General features: G+C 44.5%; 1 pseudogene across 1 annotated transcript in view; it reads right to left on the bottom strand.

Annotated features, from left to right (window-relative positions):
• Positions 1-17197, bottom strand: part of LOC104613394 (acetylornithine aminotransferase, mitochondrial-like) — a 28213-nt pseudogene extending 11016 nt beyond the window's left edge. Inside the window, exons 1-2 of the transcript XR_016085657.1 lie at positions 17137-17197; positions 16205-16691 (exon numbers count right to left, since the gene is read on the bottom strand). The product of XR_016085657.1 is annotated as an acetylornithine aminotransferase, mitochondrial-like (transcript). The remainder of the gene's footprint in view (positions 1-16204; positions 16692-17136) is intronic.
• Between the last annotated feature and the right edge of the window lie 5362 nt (positions 17198-22559).

Genomic DNA, 22559 nt, shown 5'->3' on the forward strand with positions numbered 1-22559 from the left:
CCTCTGGGACGGTACAGCTGAAGCAGCCTTTGTAAAATTAAGAGAAGCCCTCTCCTCCACACCAGTTCTACAGTTGCCAAACTTTGATCTTGAGTTCACAGTGGAGTGTGACGCCTCCGGCACCGGCATAGGCGCGATACTACAGCAGCAAGGGCACCCAATCGCCTTTTTCAGCTGCAAGCTTGCCGACCGCCACCTTAAGTTGCCCGCCTACGAATGAGAACTTATTGGCCTAGCTAAGGCAGTGCAGCACTGGAGGTCGTACCTGTGGGGCAGATCTTTCATAGTCAAGACGGACCATTACAGCCTCAAATATTTGTTGGAACAACGGCTCCCACCTCGCCACAGCAGCATTGGGTCAACAAACTCCTGGGATTCGACTTTCGGGTAGACTACAAGGCTGGGGCCTTGAACCGCGCCGCAGATGCCTTGTCCCGTCGCGAAGACGACATGCTACTCCATGCAATCTCCCAGCCCCGAGCCTCCCTGCTGGAAGACATTCGGAATGAACTGCCACAGTCACCCGAATGGAGCGATCTGCTCAAGACACTACAAGCGAGAATGGCCAACCCCAATTGGGGCATGCAGGACGGGTTGGTACTATACAAGGGCCGAATTTATCTTCCAACCGACTGCCCCTTAATTCCCTCCGTTATCTCCAGCATACACAACGCCACGCATGAGAGCATCCAGAAAACACTGCACCGCCTCCATGCAGATTTCCACTGGCAGGGCATGAAGGCTTCGGTACGGGACTTCATCCAGAACTGTTCAACGTGCCAGTAGCAGAAGTGGGAAAACTTGCACCCAGCAGGCCTTCTCCAACCCCTCGCCCTCCCCACTCAGATCTGGGCAGATATGCCCACTTCCTGCCCTTATCTCACCCCTACAGCGCGGTCTCAGTGGCCCACACCTTCTTCGGCCACATCTTCTGATTACATGGGCTACCCGAGTCCATTGTAAGTGATAGGGACCCGATCTTTACCAGCGCCTTCTGGAAGGAGCTCTTCCGACTGGAGGGAACAGACCTCGCCTTCTCCTCTGCCTACCATCCATAGACTGACGGCCAAACAGAGGTGGTGAATCGAACAATAGAGATGTACCTCCGCTGCCTTGTGGGAGACCGGCCCAAGCGCTGGGTGGAGTGCCATCCGTGGGCCGAATACTGTTATAACACGTCCTACCACTCCTCCCTTAGCATGACTCCCTTCCGAGTAGTATATGGCCGAGACCCTCCCCGTCTCCTATCGTACGAACCAGGCTCGACACGGCTGGAAGAAGTAGATCGCAGCCTCCAAGATCGCGACGCCCTCCTGGCCGAAGTCTCCTTGCGCCTTCAGCAGGCACAGACGCGCATGAAGCACGCCTACGATCAGCACCACCGCAAAGTCACCTTCGAGCCGAGACAGTTCGTTTGGCTGAGGCTCCAACCCTACCGGCAGCTCTCCCGCAAGCGTCGAGGACCCCCCAAGCTAGCCCCAAAGTTTTACGGGCCCTTCAAGGTTCTCAGGCAGATCGGGAAGGTTGCCTATCAACTCGAGCTACCAGAGCACAGCAGAATCCATGACATCTTCCATGTGTCCCTCCTGAAGCCTTTTACAGGGACTCCCCCGGACCAAGTGCCCCCTCTACCACATCTAAAGGACGGCAGACCCATCCTCCAACCTCGGGCGCTTGTACGGTCGCGCATCAATCAGGGTACCTTTGAGGTTCTAGTGGAATGGGACGGACTACCATCAACTGAGGCCACCTGGATCCCCTAGACCGATCTTCACAACGCCTACCCCGAACTCGAGCTTGAGGGCAAGCTCGTAGTCTAGGAGGGGTGTGATGTTATGGACACACCGCTAGGCAGCACACTGCGGTGCAGTCATAGACAGCGGCACGCACAGCAGCACGCACCGCCCAGCGATACCGCACAGCAGCATGCACCGCCTATCAGCGCGCAGCCCGCACCGCCTGGCAGCGCACAGCACGCACTGCCCGGCAGCGCGCAGCACGCGCCGCACGGCAACAGCACTGTGAAACGCACGCGCCGCCCGGCAGTAATAGTAGGGCGGGACCCACACGACAGCTCATCAGGGTGGGTCCACACTTATCTTACCACATTTGCTCGCTAACTCGCCGCCAGCTACTCCATTCCTCATCCCTTATCCTTATCCTATCTTATCTTATCTTATCTTAAGAGTTGTGTTACCATTGGGAGTAGGTAATTAGGAGTTTGAGTTAAGTTGGATTACCTAGCCTAGCCGAATCCAACAAGGAGTTTCCTTCTGTAATCTCCTATTTAAGGAGCTACGAATTGAAGTAAAAGCATTCAGTTTTCAATCAAGAAAGGTGTTAGGAGAGTTCGGGTGATCTCTTGGACAAATCACGCGATTGCCACAATAGGGTTTGTACGCAAGGGCAAGGGCAAGGGAAGACAGGAGTCTCTCCCGGTGGACCGACCCGTGACGAGATCCTACGCGCGGGCCCATAACAAGAATGCCACATCACCCCTTGGCCTTTAACCTATCTAGGGCTTCCTCTAGATGCCAACCCTAAGGAAAGAAGTTTTTGGAACCCAGTTGTAGAAAGATGTAAAAAGAGGTTGGCCACTTGGAAGAGAAGTTATATCTCTTTGGGAGGTAAGATTACTCTGATTTGATCAACATTGGCTAACCTACCCATTTACTTCCTCTCTATTTTTAGGATTCCACCAAGGGAAGAAAAGAAATTAGAAAAAAAAAATTATGAGGGATTTCCTTTGGGAGTCGGGAGAGACTAGAAAAGACCACTTAATAAGCTGGGAGATTGTGTGTAAAAGCAAGGAAGAAGGTGGTTTAGGTCTTGGGAATGTAAGAAAGAAGAATACAGCTCTCTTAAGAAAATGGTTATGAAGATGGACTTAAGAGAGGGAAAATTTGCGGGTTGAGGTAGTGCCTAGCATACATGGGAAATTGGAGAACAGCTGGGATGTTGGTATATCACGTAGGGCTACCTTGGCAGCACCTTGGAAAGCAATTCATAACCTCCTCGCTTAGTTCCTCAGGTATATTAGATATGATGTTTGCTCAAGGAATTTAATTCGTTTTTGGGAAGCCACTTCGTTTGGTGACTGCCTTTAAAGGAGTTATTCCCTTCTTTGTATTCTATTTCTTTGTATAAAAATGAGGTGATTCGAATTTTCTTGTCCTTCCTTCTTTGCCTATGAGTCACAATTGGGATCTTAGGTTTCAAAGGGGATTGAGGGATGAGGAAGCCATTTGTCTGCCAAAGCTTCACCTCCTTCTTGATAATGCCTGCTTAGAGCTTTCTAAACTAGATAGAAGAGTTGGTGCCCAAGTCCTAAAGGTTTCTTTTCTTCTGCCTCTTTTTTAAAGCTCTTTGTTAGTCCCCTTCCTCTTTGTCCTTTCCCTGGAAAGAAGTTTGGTTTCAGCCGATTCCCCCTAAAATTAATGATTTTTGCTAGGAAGTGGCTCTTGGGAAAATTAACACTCTGGAATACTTGCAAAAGAAGAGACCTTCTCTGTTTATTTCCCCGAATTGGTGCACTCCATGTAAATCTGATGGTTTATCTTGCTACCACTTACTAATCTCCTATTCATTTGCTACAAATATCTAGGATTGGTTTTTCTCTTTGTTTGGGCACAGGTGGAATATGCCAATGGAGGTTAAATATTGTTTAACCCATTTACCTTTGCTCTGCCACTTTGTTCAAAAATAAAAGGGAAAATAAAACATTAGGTTAGCCAGGACCAACATTTGATAATGGCCTTTAAAATTATGGACGATCTTTTGTTCAGCTCATTAACCATCTCATCCTACTTGTGATATGATTAATTATATTTTAACTAAATGTGTTTTTCCCATTTTCCTTCTTCTAAAGAGATACAAGTGCTTTACACCCATCCCCCATGCTGAAAAGAAATAACAACAACACCAATAAAAATAATAGACAGTTTTGGGTTATAAATGAATAATTCTATTTTCACCTTTGATCCTTTTTTCATTTTGTGCTGAATGAAGTGTTGTATGTTTGTCCTTTCATATAGTGCCTTTAGAATTTTCTGCCAAAAGTGTGAATACCAGATACCAATAGGTTGGGACTTAAAATTGCAATTGTAGAATTTGCTGTATCATATATGCCTATGATAAAATTATTCACTAAACCGAATTGCTCAATAAACAGAAATTTATACAGCATCCAACTGTAAGCTAATTATGTTCACAGTATAGAAAAAAGTGACAAAATCACCCATAAGTGCATATATGCATATAATTTCAATCTAAGGGTCTTGAGAAGGGAAATTCAGATAGAGGCCACAACCTGAGATGGGTCATTGTACTCTAAATTGCAGAATGCAAATCATATGTGTGGAACTGTGGACCTACACAGCATCAAGGCATCACTGTCCCCATGTAAGCACGTGGAAAGAGCTCAGATACATCTGGTTGGTAACTTAGCCAGATGGTTAGAGGCCTGAGAAAGATCCCAAAGCTGAATGAGAGTGGCAATGAGTGTCAAAACTTGATGATGCACGATCTGGCAGCTCCTTGCTGGAGGACAGCTCGGACGCCGAGCTGGCTAGTTCGTCGGGTCAACCTGCAAAGAGACAATATCAGAGTACCCAAGATGGGCACTCTGATGCTTAAGTCAGCAAACTGGAGATTTTGGAGAGAGCTAGAGAGCTGCGATGCGAGAGCTAAATTGTTCATACCTCTTGAAATTGGAAATGAGACATTTATATAGGTATTGTTTGGCGTGAGCTCCACACACCGTGTCCGAGATCTCCGGGAAGACATGGCTGACTGGTCCGAAGTCCTCAGAGGTAGCTTTGCATGCAGACTAGGTTTTTGTGTCTTCCCCTAGAACATTCGGTACAAGAGCTGACTTCCAAGAGACCCTGGAGTGACAGGATGCATGTAGAGGAGGTCGGAGAGCACGTCTCGCAGGTCGCCACCTAGACCTCTGTCAGGTTGGCAAGTTCTCAAGGGAGGTCACTCCCCATGCCGAGGTCACTTCGACCAGTACTGGCGAGGTACCACAGGTCGGCAAGTCCTCGTGGAGGCCGCTCCTCACGTCGAGGTCCCTTGGACCAATAACGACGATGTACCACAAGTCGGCCCTGAACAAGGTGCTGCTAGCCGCCCTGCCGAGTTGCCCGAGTTGTGTATGAGGTCGCCAACTGGGTCTCCATCAGGTCGGTGGAGGTAAGTCATCGCGTACGTGGTGCCAGGGTGTCATGCAACGATTTTGGGATCGACATATGGTGTGCTATCACTAAAGGGCCAAATCTGCCCTCATCAATTGCCCCCCACTCTCAAGTTGTGGTCAGCTCGGTGAAGGGAGTAGTTTGTTGCACGTCTCTAGCTCGAAGTGACAGTTCAACTATTTTTTCTCTTTTTTCTTTATTCTTCTTTGCACCGACCCAATTTGCTCACCTAAGCTATAAGAGTTTAAGGGCTAAATGCGGCATTAGGCAGAACATCGCCATCTTGACCACCGAGTGCAGGAGCGAACTCATCAAACCGAGGAGAGGTGCAGTGGGCACTCCGAGGACATCTGCCAAGCTAGGGATGTAGCCATTGAGGAGTTCCATCATTCGCCCAAGTACCTCAAGAACGGAGTTCGTCGTGCCTGCCCTCAAGAAGGGCTTCAAACTGTGCCATGCTTCCTTAGGTCGCTCCACTCACAGACTTCTACGCGGTGTCCCCCAAGTCGGTCCTCAAGTGGGTGACCAACAAGGTCGATGAGGAGTCCAAAACCGAAGTGGAAGATTGCGGAGAGGGCAACAATGGTGTTGTCGATAAGGACAAGGACGATGTCGCATGTTTGAGCGAGCTAAGGTGCACAAAGCGCGGGTTAGTCATCTGTTGTCATCGTGTTTTGAATAGGACAGCTTGAGGGAGCCTTAATGCTAAATGCGGTTTTGCTTCCCATTCGTAGATTTTCATCAAAATGTGTGTATCACGAGTCAGTTCATCCAGGTCGCCAAAGCAAGTCTCAGTCAGGTCACCAAAGCAGATGGTCATGCTGTGGTGCGGGTGCACCTGAATTACGCTCGATGCAACTTTTATCATTCAAATAGATGTGTATAGGTCGGAATTACGCTCACCCTGCGAGCTTATTAGTCATGCTGTGGTGCGGGTGCACCTGAAGCATCTGGGAGCCAGGCACAAAGCGCTGTTGCATCTATGCTATCGCAAGGGAGTGACTCTCCCGGGCCTGTGTTCGCAGGTCAATGCCACACGTGTTGCACCTACTCCTGGAACTGCCAGCCAGCTACTCCTACTAGAGCCATGTGGGGCACACCTTGAGGGGGTGGCTTTACTATCTGCAGGTCGCCTACTCTCAAGGGAACCATGAAGGGATCGATCAACCGTGAAGCTTTGCAATTAGGGTTGGGAGACTATCTGCGCCAAATCACTGAAGCTTGCCCGGGCTGGCCATTCAGATTTTGCCCCCTTGTGATAGCATCATTGATACGTGTGTTGCTATCGGCATTGGACGGTAGGTCGGTGCCATGGCTACACTACGTTAACCCTCAGAAACGCTGGTCGTCTACTCCTACGATAGCCACAAGGAGCTCAACCTACGGGGGCGGCTCTACTAACTATAGGTCGCCAACTCACATGGTAGCCTTGAAAGGCTCGACCCGCAAGGGCAACAGCACAATCCATTGGCCGCCAACTCCCATAGGAGCCACAAAGGGCTCAACCAGAGAAGCGACCTCACAAACAGAGCTAACGAGGCTCGTCCGAGCTTATTACTGTTGAGTGCGGATTTAAAATGAGAGTTGAGAACCTAGATTTTAATTAGCGGTTCCCACAAACGGCGCTAATTGATGATGCGCGATGTCACTTCGACAGGTATTGACAAGGTAAAACAGGTCGGCAAGTCCTCGTGGAGGTCGCTCCTCACGTTGAGGTCCCTTGGACTGATAACGATGAGATACCATAGGTCGGCCCTAGACGAAGTGCTACTAGCCGCCCTATCGAGTTGCCCGAGTTGTGTATGAGGTCACCAGCTAGGTCTCCATCAGGTCGGCACGGATGTAGGTCGCCAACTGAGTCTCCATCAGGTCTCCAACTAGGTCTCCATCATTTTGGCTAAAGCAAGTCATCGCCTACATGGTGTCGGGGTGTCTTGCAACGATTCTGGGGTCAAGATATGGCGCGTTATCACGAGAGGGCCAAAACTGCCCTCATCAAAACTAATGTTATTCATGAGTTTCACTTTGTAGGCTTTGAAAGGACCTCCAATCCATTGCCTAAGGCAATACTCTTTCATTTATGCATTGACTCCAAATATATTAGAGCGGGATACAGTTATTAGTCTATTAGACAGTTATGCCCTTAACTCCAATCAGATTTATGTATCTTTTAACATTTATTGTAAATGAATAAAGTACATAATTGATTCATGTCATTATGGTGTGTTTCTGTGTAATACCCTTAAACTGGACACTTATGAGACTCATGTTAGTTTAGAATCTTCACAACCGTTGGATAGATCTGGGGAGATTTATCCTACCAAGGTTGACACTGATGTACCACCAAGTTGGTTGGGGTGGTTTGTCTCAGCTGCCAGGGTGAGACCAGGTACATGCAGCGTAGGTTTTCTTGAAACCCTAAACCGGACCAAAATTCCAGTATTGCCCTGGACCTTGGAGATAATAGGCAAAACTGGAATGTTACACCCGACCCCTAGACACGATTATGGTACTGCACTAGGTGTCGAATCGGGCTATCTTTGATATGCCAATCAGTGAGATCCTTAGAGGGGGTCAAAACTTGGGTATGTTGAGACAGTCCGAGAATTCATCTGAGTGGGTGATCATAGTGACAGGATCGGCCCCTTTGTCGGACAAAGTGAATGATCGGGGATGCACTCTCTCTGATGGAAACCTAAACTTCCGGTAGTTGATTTCAACCGTTGAATTTTGTTTTTGCAAAATATATTTATATAGAAATATACATATATTATGGTTTCAAAATGTTTACAAAAGGTTTTAATTCCCGGGATCCATGTAAGTAGAGAGTGCAGCACTATTCCTTGTAGCCGAGGGAGAGATCCTCTTTTATTTTATCAATAACACCAGCTTCATTAAATTAAAAGAAAAGAGGGAATATGGATACAAAAGGGGAGATAAAATATCTTAGCTCCCCAAAAACAGAAAACAAAAGGAGTGCAAAGAGAAAAGATTAAAAACTAGCCCAAAAAACAGACTCCCTATTCACTCCTTGCTTGGCCAACCCATCCACAAATGAGTTGGCACTCCTCTTCACCCAACTGTACTGAATCTCAATGTCCCTACCCAGCCATAAGAACTGTTTTTTTTTCATTGTTAAAGTTCCACAAACCACTGTCCTCTGTCTTCAACCAACTAACCACCACCTTCGAATTACCTTCCAGGATCAAACGACTGATATTTAATTACTTTGCTCTTCGAATTCCTTCAAGCGTTGCAAGGATCTCAGCCCTAAGAGAGTCGCCTTCTCCTATAGGGCCAGAGAATAAAGCAATAACAATCCCTTCCTCATTCTTGAAGACTCCTCCAATCCCAGAGGGCCTTGGATTCCTTACACTGCTGCCATCAAAATTCAGCTTTATAAAGCCCAAGGGGAGAGGGGACCAAAACGGACAAAGAGTCCTCTTGCATCTAGCATTGGAAGCAATTTCTTTCCAATTTCTTAGCAAGTCATCCACAGGAAAATCTGAAAACAACTCCAAAGATTTTAGCCAGTGGATAGCCCATAAAAGGATTCGATTTAACAAATCTTCCAATGTTCTTTCCTTGTCAGAAAAAATGCGTGAGTTTCTTTCTTCCCACAAGGACCAGCATACCGCTGCCCTAATACACCTCCACATAGTCTTCCCTCGCTTCCTAGGCCAACTGAAAAAAGGAGAAAACAAACCTTAGACAGTCTCCGGAGGATACCAAGAACACCCAAAATGGGAGAAAACCCACTCCCAAACAGTTTTAGTAGCCTTACAAGAGACCATGAGGTAGTAGCCAGATTCCCCATCAGCTTTACAAAGAGCACATCTATTAAGAAGTAGACAATAGTTGGGTCTCTTTCTCTGAAGTAAGGCTAAAGTGTTGATTCTTTCCAGGAAAATTTTCCAGCAAAAAAAAACAACCCGATGAGGAATAGGTCTGCTCCAAATTTCCTTAACCAAAAAGAACAACCCAAAGGAGATAGGAAGTTGAGTTAAGGTTTCAAAGAATGAAACCCAAAAAAAGGTACCAGAGCTAGAAGGGGTCCAAAATCTAGTGTCTTCCTTTGCAGGGTTTAGGAAGACAATCTCAAGGGAGGCTAACAAAGTTACCAAGCTATCCATGTCTGTACCCCTAATTGCCCTACGCAGGCCTAGGTTCCATCCAAAGCCAGAAGTGGAGGTTGAAGGGACCAAGAAAGAAGATATGGGTTCATTTTTCAAGTTTGATAGAGCATACGAGGAAGGAAACTGGTCCTTCAGAGGAGAATCCCCAACACAAATTTGTTCCCAGAATTTTATTCGGTCACCAGAGTTTAGACCATACTTGATCCAATGGGAGAAAACTGGAAGCAAATTGTTAATGGATTTCCAAGGAAAAACAGCTGAAGCCCTTGCCAAGATTCCAGGATCCCAGCCATTGTCTTCCAGCCCATGAATGCTAACCACAATCTTAGTCCACAATTTATCCCTTTCCAATGAAAACCTCCACAACCACTTCCCCAGAAGAGCCATATTTCTTTTCTTCAAATTACCAATCCCAAGACCTCCTAGTTTTTTACACCTAGTGACCACCTCCCAACTCACCCTATGATCTCTCTTCTCCTCTCCAGGCTCCCACAGAAAGTTCCTTATTAATTTTTCCAAAAGATTGGAAATCTTTGAGGGGATCTTAAACACTGACAAATAGTAGACAGGTAGGTTAGCTAGGGTAGACCTAATGAGAGTGACTCTCCCACCGAAAGAAATATCATTTCTCTTCCAAGCCGCCAGCCTCTTCTCAAACCTCTCCACTACCGAAGCCCAAAAGCTAACACTCTTAGGATTATCTCCTAAAGGGAGGCCCAAGTATGTCAGGGGTCAGTCCGAAATTGCACAACCTATCTCACCTACAAATTTCCTTAGGTCCCTTTCATTCACATTCACTCCCGCCACACAACTCTTATCAAAGTTCACCTTGAGGTTAAATATCTACTCAAAGAGTTGTATTGTCAACTTTAGATTCCGGATCCAATTGAAGCTCCCTCCTTCACAGAATAGGATAGTATCATCTACAAACTGTAGAAGTGTTAAGGGAACCTCTTCCCTTCCTACTCTCCACCCTCTTATCAAATTCCTCAAGTCTGCTCTATGGATCAATCTCCCAAGCACATCAACAATCAGGGTGAAAAGAAAAGGGGAAAGAGGATCTCCTTGTCTTAGACCTCTCAACGCAGGAAAGAAGTCAACCACAGCCCCATTCACCAAGATAGAACAATGACAAGTCTTAACACAACCCCAAATCCACTTACACCACCTGTTTCCAAAACCAAAACTCCTCAACACCTCCATCAAGAAAGACCAATCAACCAAGTCATAAGCCTTCTCCAAATCCAATTTGCAAACCACTCCCTTCTTCTTTGACTTCCTAAAGCTCTCCAAGCTCTCATTTGCAATAAGAATCTTATCGGTGATTTGTCTTCCCTCCACAAAAGCACCTTGGCTGGGTGCAATAATAGAGGGAAGCACCTTCTTTATCCTAAGAGACAGCACCTTTGCAATGATTTTGTACAAGCTAGTCACCTGACTAATAGGTCTAAAATCCTTTGGTTGTGATGCATCTTTCTTCTTTGGGACTAAAGCAATGAAAGTTGAGTTCAAGCCCGGATTTATTACACCCCTCATGTAGAATTCCTCAAAAACTGATCTAAGATCATTCTCTAAAATATCCCAACAGTCCTGGTAAAAGGCCATTGTGAATCCATCTGGTCCCGAAGCTTTTGTCCTATCCATTGAGAATACTGCTTCCTTTACTTCCTCCATATCAAAACTTTTTTCTAACCACTCTCTTCTCTGCACTTAAAGTCGGCCAATCCAATCCCTCCAACCACACTCTCCCATTCATAGGCCTTCTAAAAATAGACTTGAAGTGGTTTACTAGAGCCTCTGCAATTTCTACCGAGTGGGACAACGCTGCTCCATCAACTTCCAAATTAGAGATGAAATTCTTCTTTCTCCTCCCATTTGCCACTAAATGGAAAAACCTTGTGTTTCTGTCTCCCTCCTTTAGCCACTTACACCTGGATTTTTGTCTCCAACTGATTTCCTCCTTAACCAAGATGTCCTCCATCTGCCTCCTCAAAACCCATCTCAACTTCCTTTCTTCCTCTCCAAAGGAACCTCTCTCTTCCTTCAGGTCCAAATCCTCGATTTGCTCCACCAGAACTTGTTTTCTCTCTTCTAATCTTCCAAACTCCAGCCTATTCCACTCCTTTAATTGTGGTTTTAAGTATTGAAGTTTCTTGTGGAACCTCATTCCCTCCCAATCAACTATCGGATTAGCTTGCTCCCACTACTCTCTGGTCTTCTCAATGAAACCCGGATGAGTCAACCACATGTTTTCAAACCTAAAAGGGGTAGGCCCAACTCCTCTTATTTCCTCCTTGACCAACACTATAGGCCAGTGGTCTGAAGTAAGTCTTGGGAGAGCCCTAGAAGTAATATTGCCCCAATGTTCCTCCCAATCTGTTGAGAACAAAAATCTGTCCAACTTATAGCAAATTGGCCTTGATTGAAGGTTGGACCAAGTGAAGTTATTATTTAGGAAAGGAAGTTCTTTAAGTTCAAAAGAGTCCACAAATTGGTTGAACTTCCTTATACTTGTTGTCACTCTCTGTCTGGGGTTGTTGGTTTCCTCTGTAAATCTCACTACATTAAAATCCCCTCCCACACACCAAGGTCCATCCCAGAGGCCTCTAATGTCACTCAATTCTTCCCATAATTTCTCCCTCTACCTATAGTCATTGGGGTCATACACATTTGTTAGTACCCATTCATACCCATCGTCCACCTGTCTGAACTTTAGGGAGACAGAATGATCTTCAATTAGCTCCTCCACACCTATGAGTAAATTTTCTTTCCACAGGGTCACAACTCCTCTTGAGGAACCCCACGAGGGAGCAGCCACCCACTTTATACCCCTAGAACTCCACACACTCCTTGCACATCTGCAATCAAAACCCATTCTTTTGGACTCCTGAAGCATTACCACATCCGGATTAAACTTCTTAATTACCTCTTTAATTGTCGCTCTCTTCCTAATGCTGCCCAACCCCCTCACATTCCAATTTCTTCTATCCCCTTTCACTTCAAACTTCTTGCCCCCCTCAATATCTCTTTTTAATCTCTCCACTTCACTCAACTTTCTATTCTTCATCTTGTTGTCTTCTTTTTTTTGCATGTAGGCTTTTAGATCATTTGGGTTCTTCAGCTTGCACCCCAACTTTTTCACACTCTGCAACTGACTCTTCCCCACTAGTTTCCTCTTTTTCTAAAGTTGCACTCTCCTCACTCCTAGGAAACTTCTCGTTCCTTCTCACATTACCTCCAACAACAGCCCCTTCTGTCCCCTCCATGCTCCCTCTCCGCATTTCCTTCCTCTCCACTTCACCCAAAAGGCTCTCTATGATTTCCCATATTTTTGTCTCTCTGCAAGTTTTCTCACCCACTTCCCCCCTCCTGAGGCAGAGATGTGTGGAGAGAGCATAGGCGAAGGAATGGTAGTAACTTTCTTTTTTGAGAAATTAGAGCACTCTGTCTCCCCGAGTTGGGGGAAGAAAATCATTGTCGTTGTATCAACACAAAGACCCCTTTCTGTACCCAAGTATGTACCTCTCTGTGAGGTACCCTTGTTCAGCTTTGAGAAGACCCGAGCTACCTCCTTTTCGGCCTCTTGCAAAGTGCTAGAACTAGGGAAGGGCTCAGCCAAATTTGGGTTAAGATCATTTACCCGCTTCTCCCCCTCCTCCTTTCCCTCCCCCACTGAATCCCCTATGAACAAACAATCCAGGCTGAAAGAATCCCTATTCTGTTCTTTAGATAGAGCTTCATCTACCACACTGCCTAAACTCCCACAGGCTTCCGATCTTTCATCATAGTCAGAATCTGAGCCACAACTTATCCAACCTTGGTCAGCCTCTTCCTTCTCTTCTGTTCTAACTCTCAAATAGTGCGGGTTCGGGCGATCAAGAACGTTGTGTTTTTGCGCGTCGCCCGCTGGCCGTTGGACCCAGCACAAAGGGCGGCGTCCTTCTGCCTTGCTCGCCATCTGAGCCCCTCCACAGTAGAGAGGGCGAGACCTAGACGATGATAGATGAATGTTGCCATCTATCATCGCCCCATGCCTGCCCCGCCCCACGTGATGGCTTAAGTTGTCATGTGGACTGTTAAAAAAACCACCCGATGCCTGCCCCGCCCCATGTGAAGGCTCACCCACTAACCCGTCTGGCCCAGCCTTCCTTAAAGCCGGTTCAGACAATGACTTTGAACACACCCGAACCTTACCCCTTTTAGCCACATCAGCATAGGACGGGCCACCTTCTTTAAACAACCCAACTTAAAAAACATTGAATTAGAAGCCTTAATAGGAAAGCTTCGAGACTTGGGGCACCCCTACAACTGTTCCCCTTCCTCTATAGTTCGCCCACACGCACCAGGCTTTCCCGCCAGCCCCTAATGGCCACGTGTACACCAACCTGCAGATTCGTCAGCTCCTTCAACCTTTGTTCGTCTTCCCCAGAGCGAGGCTTCATCTTCTGAAGCTAACCAGACCTTGTAACAGGCATCTTCTGAGAGAACTTCAAAGGTACACGGCAAGTACTTCGGCTTGACCCTAGCAACCTTAAGTTCCACAACTCTCAAGTTTCTTAAGTTAACCTCCAACAGAACTCCACCCAACGCTCTGACAATTTTCCTTAGTATTTGATCATTCCAAAGGTTGAAAGGAAGACCGAGAAGTTTGATCAAGAAGCTGCCGACTCTAGATTCAACTTCATTGCAAACTGGAGCCCAGTTCTGGACCTGAATCAAACTTCCCTCTACAAGGAATGTACTGAAATTCAGTTTCTTATCGTCAGAATCTAATAAAGCTTTCTTTTCAGCAAAAGGCAACAACACTACATCTTCATCTAAGCCCAACCTCTCTGCAACTACTTCTAAAACCTTCGTCCAATCTTCTATCACCCTATCTGCCACTAGGACCATCCTCTTCTCCCAGCTCCCACTCCCTTCTTCCAAAGTTACTCGTCAGAGGACAGTCGAGCAAGACACCAAAACTTCAGGGTATTGCTTAAAGCAGGGCACCTGATTACAAAGGACAGAAGGATTACAATCCTTTAAGCCAGGGACTTCTTCCATTCTCCCTTCGACCTCTTGAAGAAATGCCTGAAGATTAAAAGCAAAGGAAGCCCACCCTCTCCGCTTCTGGCCTGCCGGAATACACAACACTTGCCTTTGTTATTACCAAAGAGTTCGGTAACCATTATAAACCACCCATTTCCATTCCTCTTTAGCACAGTTTCGAACCTCTTACTCTCACAGGTCAACGAGTTTCTCCAACCTTCTTCCCGTATAGAATTAATAGTTCCATCTACAAAACCTTTCAACCACACACATGCCTCCTCCAGTAGGAGAATCATTGCCCTGCTCCTTTCTCTGATTTTCACGTGAACCTTCCCCTTTGTCCTTCCCAACTCGAACAAGAAAGATTTGGCTTCAATGATCAACTCCAGTCTCCATTTCCCCGCCAGCTTGAACTTCCTCTCCTCTCCTCTCCTCTCCTCTCCTCTCCTCTCCCATGGTCCTCTCTTATCAGGCAGTGTTTGATCATTATGGACTAAGAAGTTAAGTGTAAGACTATTGAGAGTAATACCTGATGGGTTAATCTTGCATCTGCCTACAGTCCTTGGGTTTTCATAAGGTGGCTGGACCCAAGAACCATTTAGTGTAAATGTTGGGCCCATTAAGAGACCATGGTAATGGAATCAGGGATTCACTGTGTCCTACAATGAATTCGGCCAGGCCTTATAACAAAGGCTGGGTTGAATTCATATGACTGATGTGTAGATCAATGTTTGGGTCCCACGCCATACAAAGAGAGCCAACTGGGCAGCAAGTTAAGAGGTTAAGTGAGCACATAAACTTGATGGGCCTAAAGCCCAATTTCAAACTAGGTTAATTAGATTAATTAAATAGGGGCGGATCTGGGTTTGGATCAACAGATAAGGATAAAAGGATTAGTCTTATCCACTTAAAGAGTCCAGATCCAAATAAAGATTTGGATCAGGAAACTCCTAATTTGATTAGTATTAAGCTGATCTTAAACTACAGATAAGATAAGGGATTATTCTTATCACTTAAAGAGTCCAGATCCAAATAAAGATTTGGATCAAGAAACTCTTAATCAGATTAGGAAGTTGTTTCTTTAAGGTTATAAATAAGAGAGCAGGGCGGACATGCAAAACATACCGGACAAGACATAGCAAATTACAGAGTTCTTCCCTGTTCTCGCCGCCCCTACCCAGTTCGATCTCCACTTGCGGGAGTGATCAAGAATTGTTCTTAATATTGCTTTTTGGTAGAATGAGCAATCTGAAGCTGTGCTCACCAGCCCTCTACTCTATTCTTGTTGAAGAATTCGGTTCTTGCTGAAGACCCGTCCTGCTGGTCCTGCTTCACCTCACACTGTGTCATCTTCGGTGGAAGCAGGTTTTGGTTTTTTCCTTGGGCGTGAACACCTTCATTGGGAGTTACTTCTACTCCGTATCAGGTATATCCCTCTCCTCCCTTTTGGTTTCAAATCTAGTCCAGTTTGGTTCAAGATTGATCATTGAAAATGCAATTTTCTAAAACATGGAATACGATTCACAGATGGAAGAGAGAGAAATTTTTGAAATTTCGCCCAACCTTCCTACAGGATTCAGCCATCCATATGATGGATCTCTCATCCCTTCATAGTGTTCAGTCCCCTTCCATTTCCCTGCTATACTCAAACTCAGTGACCCAAAAATAATAACTAAAAATAAATTATCTCCAAGTTTAAAAACTTTATAAATATTATAGCAATCTGAAATATGAATTAGAAGTTTAAATGTAGAATACGGTAATCCAGGTTAAAAATTTCCAAAATGAATCCTTATGATAAAGATGCAGACATAAGTAAGAACACCACAAAGAAATCCTCACCTGAGGGATCGAATAGTAAACATTACTGACGTGAGTGAGAATGTCTGCCTGCTCACTAACTGCTTCGACCCAATCCGGGTCTCCATGACCAAGCGCGTTCACTGCTATTCCAGAAGTCATATCCAAGTACTCCCGCCCTTCAACATCATACAATTTACACCCCTTGCCACTCGCTAAAACAATCGGAGCTCTAGCATACGTCCCAATAAGAACACTCCTCTCTACCTCCATAACCTCCTTACTCTCCCCAAATCCAAAACTCCACACTCCTCTCTACCTCCATACACCTCTTTCGAGGAAGCCGTCGTTTTCACGTCCACACGAAAACATGGCGAGATTCCCCGAGCATCAACCCCAGAAAAAGGTGTTCCCTTTTCTGGCTTGAACAAGCGCGGAAGATCAAGCGATGGAGAAACCGACTTGTTCAGACATGCAGGGAGCTCATCTTCAAGAAGTTTTGAACGGAACCAGACCAAGTTTCCTCGGACTCAAATCGAGATTTTGCAGAGTTTCAGAGTTTAAATAGAAGAAATAAACGACAAGGATCATTCGACTTACAAGAATAAATTCTGGACATTACGTTATTGCTGCATGTGATAAGATGGAGAAACGCAACGTTAGGGGAAAAAAGAAGATTCGATGCTGCAGAATAGGTGCAGGACATCAAATGCAATGTGCATCGAATGAGTTCGGAAAATCTGAACCTTTTTTGTAATACTGGTTAGAGAGAGAGAGAGAGGCCTCAGGAGTTTTCTGCTTCTCGCTTGGATACGAAACGCTTCCGATTTTCGAAAGGCAGAAATGCTGGCATCTCGGAAAGGAGAAACTTTTCTGTCCCACCTCCGGCGACAGTGACTAAGCCATATGGTTACACGTCGGTTAACCCGGACCCGTATATGGAAAATGTTCCGTTTTTTTCTTTTGGTTTTTACTGATGTAGCCAGTACAGAAATCGTTTTTACGCTGGGCTTGTACGTTCGCCGGAATACCCATTTATGCCGGTTTATAAACCCCTATTTATTTCCAACTCCACCCCCGATACGGACTATTTATATATAGACGAAAATGCCCCTTCAAACTCGACGACCGTTGATCCTTTCCTTTTCTCTTCGTGCTTTCTCTCAAAATAGCTTAGCGATCGTTGGTTCTTCCCCTCCATGCTCTTTCTATAATAGACAATGTATGCATTTAGCTCCATGATATATATTATAATATTTATCGTAAATGAATAAACTACATATTTGATTCATGTTATCATGGTGTATTTCTATGTAATATCCATAAACTGAACACATATAAGACTCGTGTTACTTTAGAACCTTCACAGCCGTTGGATAGATCTGGGGAGATCTATCCTGTCAAGGCTGATACTAGTGTACTGCCAAGTTGGTTGGGGTGGATTGTCCCAACTGCTAGAGTGAGACTTGAAGTACATGCAGTGTGGGTTTTCTTGAAACCCTGAACCGGACCAAAATTTCAGTATTGCCCTGGACTTTGGAGAAAGATGGGCAAAAATAGAATGTTACACCTGACCCCTAGACTCGATTATGATGCTGCACTCGATGTCGAATTTGGCTGTCTGTGATGTGCCAATCAGTGAGATCCTAGATGGGGTCAAAACCTGGGTATATTGAGACAGTCTGAGAATTCATTTAAATGGGTGATCATAGTGACAGGATCAGCCCATTTCTTAGACAAAGTGAATGATCGGTAAAATGCACTCTCTCTGATGAAAACCTAAACCATCAACAGTGGATTTCAAATATATTTGAAATTTGGTTTTGCAAAATATATTTATTATGGTTTCAAATTATTTGCAAAATATTTTAATTCCCGGGATCCATGTGAGGAAAGAGTGCAGCACTGTACCTTGCAGCCGAGAGAAATGTCATCTCTTGTCGAGCAGTGTTTGATCATTAAGGACAGAGAGGTTAAGTGTAAGACCATTGAGAGTTATACCTGATGGGCTAATCTTGCATTTGCCCACAGTCATTGGGCCTTCATAAGATGGCTGGACCCAAAGACGATTTAGTGTAAATGTTGGGCCCATTAAGAGCCCATGGTTATGGACTCAGGGGTTCACTCACTCACCAGTGAATTCAGGCAGGACTTGTAACAAAGGCTAGGTTGAACCCATGTAGCTGATGTGTAGATCAATGTTAGGGTCCCACGCCATACAAAGAGAACCAAGCTAGCCAACATTAAAAGGAAGTGAACTTGTAAACTTAATGGGCATAAAAGCCCATTTCGAATTGGGTTAATTGGATTAATTAAATAGGGGCGGTCTGGGTTTGGATCAGCAGATAAGGATAAGAAGATAAGTCTTATCACTTAAAGAGTCCAGATCCAAATAAAGATTTGGACAAGGAAACTCCTAATTTGATTAGGAATAAGTTGATCTTTAACTATAGATAAGATAAGGGATTATCCTTATCACTTAAAGAGTTCATATCCAAATAAAGATTTGGATAAGGAAACTCCTAATCAGATTAAGATATTGTCTCTTTAAGATTATAAATAGAGAGCAGGGTGGACCTGAAAAAGACACACCAAACACAACACAGAGAGAAGACAAGTTAGTTAGACTGATCTTGCCTTTAGTTCTTTTTCTTCCTGCTCTTGCCGCCCTACCCTGTTCGATCTCCAGTTCTTGGATCTGATCAAGATTTGATCTTGATATTGTTTATTGCTGGAAGAAACAATTTGAAACTGTGCTCACTACCCCATTCGATTCTTGCTAAAGAATCACAAGTTCTGGGTGAAGAACTATCTGCTGATCCTACTTCATCCTAAGTTGTATCATCTTCAGTGGAGTTAGGATTTGATACACTCTTGGGGCGTGAACACCTACATTGGGAGGAGCTTTTTGCGTGGATTCCAAATCAGGTATATCCCTCCCTAATCTTCATTTCAAATTTGGTTTGGTTTGGTTACAAGAACAAACCTTGAAAATGCAATTTTCTAAATTAGGAATAGGATTCCCAGATGGGAGTAAAGAAATTTTTGAAATTTCGCCCAACCTTCCTACAGGGCTCGGCCATCCATATGGTGGATCTCCCATCCCTTCACTAGTATCAGAGCCAGGTTCAAGTCATGAACCAAATTGGAACAGATTTGAATCTACGCAAATGGGCAAACACGTTCTACCCGATTTGCGCAGTTGGCATTTTTTTTCTGGAAATTGGTTTCCAGATTTTGGGCAGATGATCTGGAAAATAATTCTTTATTATTCTATCATATTTATAGAATTGTTCTGTGAATGTTTCTTGAATATTTGGGTTGCACATGTGATAGAGATCGAATCTTTTTGGTGCCAAGATTGGTGCACCCTACGATTTCTTTTCTATTCAATTTTGGTCTATAATTTTTTTTTTGTTTTAGACAAATTGTATAGGAATTCGATGTGATGTAATAATAGAAAAATTAGGTTTTTTCTATTTTATTTCCATCTGAAAATTACTGAAGTGTGCAACAGAGGAGAAGAATATCCAAGAAAATCACAATGCAGCCTTCTGATTTCAGTTTCTTGATAATTTAATTATCTTGAATTAATTTATTTTTCAGATCATTATTCTTGAATTAAATCTTGAATGGGACACCAAAACTTGGGCCGATTTACACCAGATTTGGTCCAAACTGGTTAGACCGAATTGTTGGTTCGATGGGGTTGGTTTTTCTGACCCTAATTCAATTTAGGCCAGACGGTCGATGGCCCACTTCAAATTTTAATTCGGCCCACCTCTGTGAAAACCTAGCTTTAATATGATAAAACTGAATCAGCCCAGATTTAGCTACATGGGCTTAATTGCTTTTGTAGTACAACCCATGTACCTAGATAAAGTTATATGATAACATTATGGGCTTTGTTCGGCTAATACTGAATTAATCTAATTAATTAAGGTTTTTACAGATATTTTAATTGATTGGATCAATTTGGATGTGTAATGTGCTACGTTCATGGGCCATAAGTACTTGGCCCATGATTATTTCGATAGTGGCTCTTTTGCACACCATGGTTGAATGCACATCATTGCCATGGTGTCCATAGGATCATTGGATGATCTCTCCATTTGATGGGACCCACATCAGCTTCCTCCCCAAGAGGAACCTTGCGAAACCCTAGCCGTTTAGGGCCCATTTAAATCTGGCTTAGAGAAAACCAGTGGGAGCCACTATGGTTTGATCTAAATAAAATTAGGATGTAATATTCCGTTCCCTCCACTAAAATATAAGTGCACATGATAGGGAGATTCATATGATGAACTCACTAAAGGCCTTCCATCATTAGCATGAAGATGGATCATTCAATAATGAGGAAAATGCACCATAAAATTGGGCTATCCATTTGCTGTTGGATCTATTGGATTGTTTCATAAGATGATAGGGGTGTCATAGACCGATGTGTGAGGGTGAAGGGGATGAGAGATCCATCCTATGGACGCCCAAAGATTGCGGAATAGGGGGCGAATTTCAAAAATTTACCTCTCCCTTCAACTGGGAATCGTATTCCCCATTTAGAAAATCATATTTTCAAGGATCAATCTTGAACCATAAACTGAAGCAGATCTGAATCAAAAGGAGTGGGAGAGGATTATACCTGATACGGAGAAATACTATCTCCCAATGGAGGTGTTCACGCCCAAGGAAGGATCCAAAATCTGCTCCCACTGAAGATGGCGCAGTGAAGGATGGAGCAGAATCAACAATGTTCTTCAAAAGAACTTGACCCTTCGCAAGAATCAACTGGACGGCTTGTGAGTACAGCTCCAACCAATCTTTTCCCAAAAGATTGAGATCAAGATCAAATCTTGATTGCTCCCAAGAACTGGAGATCAAACTGAAGGAATGGCAATGGTAGGAAGGTGGCGGCAGGAGAGAATTCGCAGTATGCAGGAAATCTCTCAATCTCTCTTTCTTCAAAGAGAAGAATGCTATTGATCATGTAAAAGGCTGCCGCCCCCTTCCCCTTTTATAATCTCAAAGGGATCAGCTCCTAATCAGATTAGGAGTTGCTAATCCAAATCATATTTGGGTTAGAAGTCCCTTAGTGATAAGGGATAATCCTTATCTTATCTGCAGATCAGATCAACTATCTCCTAATCTAATTAGGAGGTTTTCAGATCTAAATCTCATTTAGATCTAGGACTCTCTGAGTGGAAAGGGTCTAAACCCAATCCTTTTAGCTGACCCACTTCAGAATTCGCCCCCTTTAAATGACCGATCAAATCAGCCTATTTCGAAATGGGCTTAAGGCCCATTTAAGGTTATGTACTCAAAAAACTTCCAAACTGCTGCCCAGTTAGGCTTCCTTGTATGGCGTAGGACCCAAGCATTGATCTACACATCAGCCACATGGGTTCAGCCCAGCCTTTGTTACAAGGCCTGGCCGAATGCACTGCTGAAGACAGTGTACCCCCTGAAACCCATCAAATGGGCTCTATGGGCCCAACACTTACACTAAGTGGTCCCTGGGCCAAGCTACCTTGTAACACCTTGGGACTGTGGGCAGATGCAAGATTAGCCCATCAGGTGTTATCCTCAATGGTTTTACACTTAACCTCTCAGCCCATAATGATCATACACTGCCCGACAAGAGAGGACCTCTCCCTCGGCTGCAAGGAACAGTGTTGCACTCTCCACTCATATGGATCCCGGGAATTAAAACCTTCTTGCAAACATTTTAGAAACCATAATATATATACTTTTATATCTTATATAAAATATATTTTGCAAAACAAATCTCAACGGTTGAAATCGGCTGCCGGCAATCTTGGTTTCCATCAGTGAGAGTGCATCCCTGATCATTACCTTTGTCCGACAAAGGGGCTGATCCTGTCACTATGATCACCCACTCAGATGAATTCTCGGACTGTCCCAACATACCCAGGTTTTGACCCCCGCTAAGGATCTCACTGATTGGTACATCAAAGATAGCCCAATCCGACACCTAGTGCAGTATCATAATCGAGTCTAGGAGTCGGGTGTAACTTTCCAGTTTTGCCCATCAATCTCCACGGTCCAGGGCAATACTGGAAATCTGGTCCAGTTCAAATATTCAATTAATCCTGCACTGTATGTGCCTAGGGTCTCACCCTAGCAGCTGAGACAGGCCACCCCAACCGACTTGGTGGCACCACAGTGTCAGCCTTGTCAGGATAGGTCTCCCCAGACCGACCCACTAGCTGTGAACATTCTAAACTAACACAAGTCTCATTAAGTGTCCAGTTTAAGGGTATTACACAGAAACATACCAAGGGAACATGAATCAAATATGTATCTTTATTCATTTACAATAAACTCATAAAGTACATCATTCTGATTGAAGCTAAGGGCATACAAAGATATCTTGGATTTG

The sequence above is a fragment of the Nelumbo nucifera genome, chromosome 4 (genome assembly GCF_055504915.1).
Source record: "Nelumbo nucifera cultivar China Antique chromosome 4, China Antique-T2T, whole genome shotgun sequence".
In the NCBI taxonomy this organism is placed as follows: domain Eukaryota; kingdom Viridiplantae; phylum Streptophyta; class Magnoliopsida; order Proteales; family Nelumbonaceae; genus Nelumbo; species Nelumbo nucifera.